Source organism: Centropristis striata, chromosome 16 (genome assembly GCF_030273125.1).
Source record: "Centropristis striata isolate RG_2023a ecotype Rhode Island chromosome 16, C.striata_1.0, whole genome shotgun sequence".
Taxonomy (NCBI): domain Eukaryota; kingdom Metazoa; phylum Chordata; class Actinopteri; order Perciformes; family Serranidae; genus Centropristis; species Centropristis striata.
In genome coordinates this window covers 25,972,982-25,978,981 of record NC_081532.1, presented here as the reverse complement: position 1 = coordinate 25,978,981, position 6,000 = coordinate 25,972,982, and positions in this window count along the sequence as shown.

The following is a 6,000-nucleotide window of genomic DNA, read 5'->3' as shown; positions in this document are numbered from 1 at the left end:
CTACGCCTACTGAGAGCTGAAGTCAAAGACAAACTCGACCCCCTGCAGTTTGCATAGAAACAACACATTGGAGTGAACAATGCTGTCCTCTACATGCTTCACCGTGCCCTTGCTCATCTGGAGGAAACTGGTGCTTATGTGAGAATCATGTTCTTTGATTTTTCAAGCGCATTCAACACCATCCAACCCAACATACTCAAAAACAAGCGAGTGGTTGTAATTTGGTTGTGAATTTTTGTTTTCAAATTCAGTTAGTTTTAATTACTTTTTAGAGTGATTTTGCGAGTCTTAGTTTATTTTTTATTTTTTTTAGTGTTAGTTTTAGTTTATTTGGAAGGGGCTTTGTAATGCGAGATTCAAAGAGGTCGTAATCGATTTTCCTTTTTTTCCTTCGATTTATCAAACATCCAAAGAGTGTTGAGTCGGTGACATGTTTGCTCAAGCACACTTCGGATTATCATAATAACTGAACGGATTGCGCTATCGGAAAATTTCCAATGTTTTCTGAAAGCTGAGAAGTTGCTCTTTACAGCCAATTTGGTGTCATTACGGTAATTTCACTGGTGCTTCTCCCGGAAGCCACAAAGCAGGAATAAACACACTCAGCGGCGGAGAAATAGAAACACTGGATTATGATTGAAAAAAACTTGATAAAGACGAAAACGAAGGACATTTTCACTATAATTTTAGTTAGTTTTAGTTAGTTTTGTAACCACATAATACAGTTTCAGTTAGTTATCGTTTTTTTTAAAAACTCCAATTCTACTCCAATTCCAATTCTCTCAAATTCAATTCTAGTTTTCGTTATTTCGTTAGTTTTCGTTAAGTATAATAACCTTTGTGCCAAGTTATAAGTATCTAGGTGTATACCTGTATGGCCGGGCCAAGCAGGGCCCTTTCCCCAAATTGGGTCTAGAACTCGCGAATATTCACAGAAACCCTGTTAAACAGGCTGAACCAGCCAGGACCCCACCTGCCCCTTACAAAAATACCTGTGACAGTCAATAATGGTCAGAGACAAGGAATTTCCCCAAGATCACAAATTTTATTAAATTCACAACTTCACATGTATTAAAATGTATTAAAGCTACCTAGTTAAAACTGTACAAAGCTTATTAAAAACAACATCTCTCGCATGTAAATCACACATATCATAGTTGCTTTTTGCGTATAAACCCTCTATAGAACCCCCAGGTCTTCTGGTAGTGGCATTTTAATAATCCCTAAGGATAATAAGTCAGAACCAAAACCCATGGTGCGTCTTTTTATTACTATTGTCCACAGCCTTCCTGAAGATCTGAGGGCAGCAGAGAATGTTGATATTTTTATTGTCCTTGTTGGTCTTACCAGGGTTTATGAGCATTTATTTCCTTTAAATTGATTATGAAAGTTTGAAAATGCATTACACACAAAAACAAAAACAATGCAGAATGTTTAATGCTGATACAGACTCTCAGCAGATAAATCATTTCAGTGTCTTAGTGTGTAAGTGCCGGTTTGGTGTTCCTTAATAATGCAAAATAGCAAATTGGATTTTTCTTGACTTTCACATAAATAGAATGTTGAAGAGGATATGTCGACCCATATGGTGCCATCCAGAATTGATGCCCTTTTGATAGAAGCGGCCCTTGTGTGATGCTGTAATTTACAGTGTGAAATGAATCAGTCAAGTGAGTCTTATTTGGGTTTATCGTCCTCAATATTGTATGTTTGAAATGGCTTCCAATTTTTCATTTAATAGGATTTTACACATATCGTAATTGTGGATGCCGATTTATGGCCAAAGCTTGTAACCTTTTGAATATGACCAGGAAGACGTGTCATTAATCCTGAAGGTTAATCACCACATCTGCGTGACACATTTCTGATTGTGTTCATACGGCACCATCGCTTGCTTCCTACTGAGACTGCTTTATGCTTTGGTTGCACAAACATTCTCCATCAGACTGGGGCTCTGTGTCTCAGAGCTCACTAATTACGCCCTCGATGTAACCAGCCTCCTTTTATGAAACTAACAACTTTCCTGTTATATATATTTTTTTCAACAACATCTTTATTGAGTTTTGTTTTACAAAATTGACACATAGGTCACAAGAAAAATACAAAACAAGCAAACATACAAGAACATGACGGCAAAAGGTAGCATCAAAAAAGAGCACATATATTTGTATAGAACAAATGAACATAAGTATAAAAATGCAGAGGGTAAAATTATTCTGCTCCAGGTTTGTTTATTAAATGAGCCAGATTATTATTCTTAATATAATGTATATAACGTCCCCATGCTGGTTGAAACACCTCTTGTTTATTCTTCAGCATGTATGTAATTCTTTCCAGGGACAAACTAAAGCTAATTCCTTAAACCACTGTGATATGCTTGGTTTACCAATGTTTTTCCATGTTAAAGCAATCACTCATTTTGCCTGTAACAAACACAAATTAAGAAAAACTTGTTCATGGTAATTTATGTTTTCCTGTTCTATTTTTATTTCCATCACCCTGTGTTCTCTGTCAAGCTTGATTGTTTATTTCCCATGTCAACGGACACAAAGACATACATAGGACAGTTTACCTTGTTAAATACAAACCCAGCTGTTCCTAACTGGCCTTGTGATGCATTTTTAAGAGTACCAGGAGGCCTAGGATAGAAGGGAGAAAATCCCTCCCACAGTTTCTCTGGTGATATTTGAGACAGCCTCAAATCCTAACATGTTTCTCTGCCTATCAATTTAAATTGATAGGCAGAGACATGCACACACATTCCATGGATGGATAAAATCAATTAATGAGAAGACAATGGGGGCGCCTCAATGGCTGAAAAAGTGCGCTAAAGTGCCCTCAAGAGTGGTGAAAACGAGAGGAAGTGCCTTATTGGCTGCTCTTTACACATGTAAATATAATTGGGTTACCTCTAGGGTGCCCCTTCATATAATAAATTATGATGATGTGCCCTCTAGAGCAAGAAAATTTGATAACGTGCCTTAATGAGTGCCCTTCTAGTGCCCTTCTACCAGTCTGGTTTCTCCATGGTTGTGAAGGTGTTGCTAAAGTGCCTCTAGATGGTGAAAACGAGAGGAAGTGCCTTATTAGCTGCCCTTTACACATGAAAAAAATGATTAAGTACCCTCTAGGGTGCCCCTTTACACAATAAATTATGATGATGTGTCCTCTAGAATATGAAAATTATGGCAAACCAAAAAACATGTTATGGTTAGCTAATGAGGCATAGACATTCCTCTCTTTGGTAGCCGACGAACAGGGAATGCCAAAGAGGCATTGGTTTCCTTTTGGCGTTGTTATGACAAAAATTAGGTGTTTGCTCTCATTTAGCTCTCAAAGTGAACAAGATTGATGCATTTTACTAGCCTGGCTAACGCCAGACTAATCACAAATGAGATTAATCGGGACACCAGCCATTCATTTCTCCATAGAGGAGGCGTGGTTTATGATCCTCCAGAGCCGTTTATTGGGCGTTACGAATGTCTATCAAAAGCGTCTGTACGTAGCTCTTAGCCAATCGTATCAGTTATACCAGATGACGTATGTACAGCGACAGAAATTGATGTTTACATAGCCAGACTAGCCCATCTCTACTTTGAGACCTAAAATGCTCAATTCTGCAACGTTTTTCAGCAGCATGTTTTGACTCTGGCTGCTCACACTCTCCTGGCAGTGTTGGTGTGTGTGTGTGTGTGTGTGTGTCTGTCTGTGAGAGGGTGTTGCTTGCTGCTTTGCTTCTCCAGTTCTCGCTTTCCGCAAGATTATTTTTACGCCTTATTCCCCCCTCATGTCATTCAGCCACACACATCCACTGATTTTATGGTCAATAGACGAGCTGCTGGGCGTCTCTGGGCAACATCCTTTTTGGTGGTGAAACAGGAGTTTAAAGTCAAACGTTGTTCTTCTTTTAAAATCAACTTTCGCTCTAAACTATTTAAAACGCCTTCTACAGCTAAATTGAAATAGAGTTTTGCGTCTGCTGCAGCCATGTTGGATCCGTAAGAAAATTACAAGCTTCCGTCTGTCGAGTAGTACGCGTCATCGTCTTGCCGTCCCTCCCCGTTCTGTGATTGGATCCCTAAAACAGGGCTAAGAAACGGCCTTCGTTTCCAGACTGTGTGGAGGTTCGAAATGAAATTTGAGCGTGCAAGGCAGTATGGGTATACCCAGGCTAGCATTTTACTTAAAAATGTACAAATTTTCTCCCAGGGAGCATGCCCCCGGATTTCCCTACATGGTTTGGTTCGATGGTTTTAATTGTCAATTAATTAATTTGATCTGGATCTCCTTTTAACTTAATGCTAATTGTAATCAAGGATGAGGACTATATGTCAAAACTATCTTTAACTTTGGTTTTGTCATATTTTCCCCCAAACCTCTCTACTTCCACAGAAAGTCTGTGCTGAACAAAATCTCCATTATCTGCTGACAGAGTAGGACACATGCAAAACTCACCCAGTACAATAATGCAATCATAAAATTGATTGAGGCTTCCTACTAGATTTTCCCACCATACAACATTTTGCAAGTTCTGCACCACCTCTATATACTGTGCATACATTCTGCACTCCTCAGTAGAAACACAAAAGGCTGAGATTCATAGCTTGTCTGAGGCTGCATGGCATGTACACAAATCTTTTCAATTAGGCTTTGTTACAGTCCGGGCTGGCCTACTTCTTCTCTCGGACCTATATAAAGGCCATCTGCATGAGGATATTTTTAGCCCAATTTTTCTTGTATATTTGATGTAATAAGAAAATCCTGAATCGTTGATGACGGCAGTTGCACTTGCTGATGAACATCAGCTGACTGTTGCTGCAGAACTGTATTTATTTTGTCTGTTTAATACTGTAAAGTGGGCAGAACAAACACCAACACATCCTATTCCAAGTGATAGTGTCCCTGAAGGGCACACAGATTATTCTTTATAAACTATTAAGATTTTATGGTTGATAGAAGTCTTCCTCTGAGGTTATGGAGTATTCCTGTGGGGACCTTTTAGAGCAAGCTGATTGTTATCTTGGCCTCTGAGCACACAGAATCTCTATCAAATAGAAGTTTGAACTTCATTTTAAGTTCTGTACAAAGTTGGATGGTGGCCAGAGACAAGGGGAACATTGGCTGAAGAGTACGGTTAATGTTCCTAAAGCTGCTCATCACACAGTGTGATTTATGCTCACGACCACTGTAGCCAATCAGATTTTCAATTAAATCACACCTGGCAAGTGTTCAATGGAAGGGATGTTTTCATTAAAAAAAAAAAAAATCATGAACAGGTCAGTCAGTCATCAAAAGAATAAAAAAAAAATAAAAAAAAATATTTCCCCTACAGTGTTGGAATAACATTCATGTTGCAAGCATTGTTATATTTGAAATGATGCTGTTTGTTTCCAAACCCTTCCACGACCGTTCCGCGCCCGGTGGAAATCAGGCTTTACACTATCCAACCAACAAGGTGTTATTGTTCCCATAAATGCAACCTCACTACATTTTCTCATATAATTTAAATACCATACAGTTGATCATTCCATTTGCTCTGCTTATTATATGAGATAGAAATACAGGTAACACTTTACAATAACCATCATTTATAAATGGTAAACAGATAGTTTGTTAATGTTTAATCATCATTTATATACCGTATTTAGGCCATTTAGAATTGTAAATACATAATTTATTAATGTTTAACTTACTACATCATTTATAAATGCCAAATAGATGGTATATTAATCTAAGTTTATAGTTACTTTACCATTAACAAACAATTAAATTATAATTAATAGTTTATTAATAGTTAATAATAATAACATTAATAACATTTTCAACACAATATTAAGTATATTAATGATTTTTGAAATGATTCATATAACTTTAAGAAATCGGTTGAATTTTTTTAAAGATTAAGTATGTATAGCACTTTGTTAATTTTAATAATTGGTTTATAAACCATCTATAAACATTATTTAGTTGGTTATTGTAAAGTGTTACCGAAATACAATA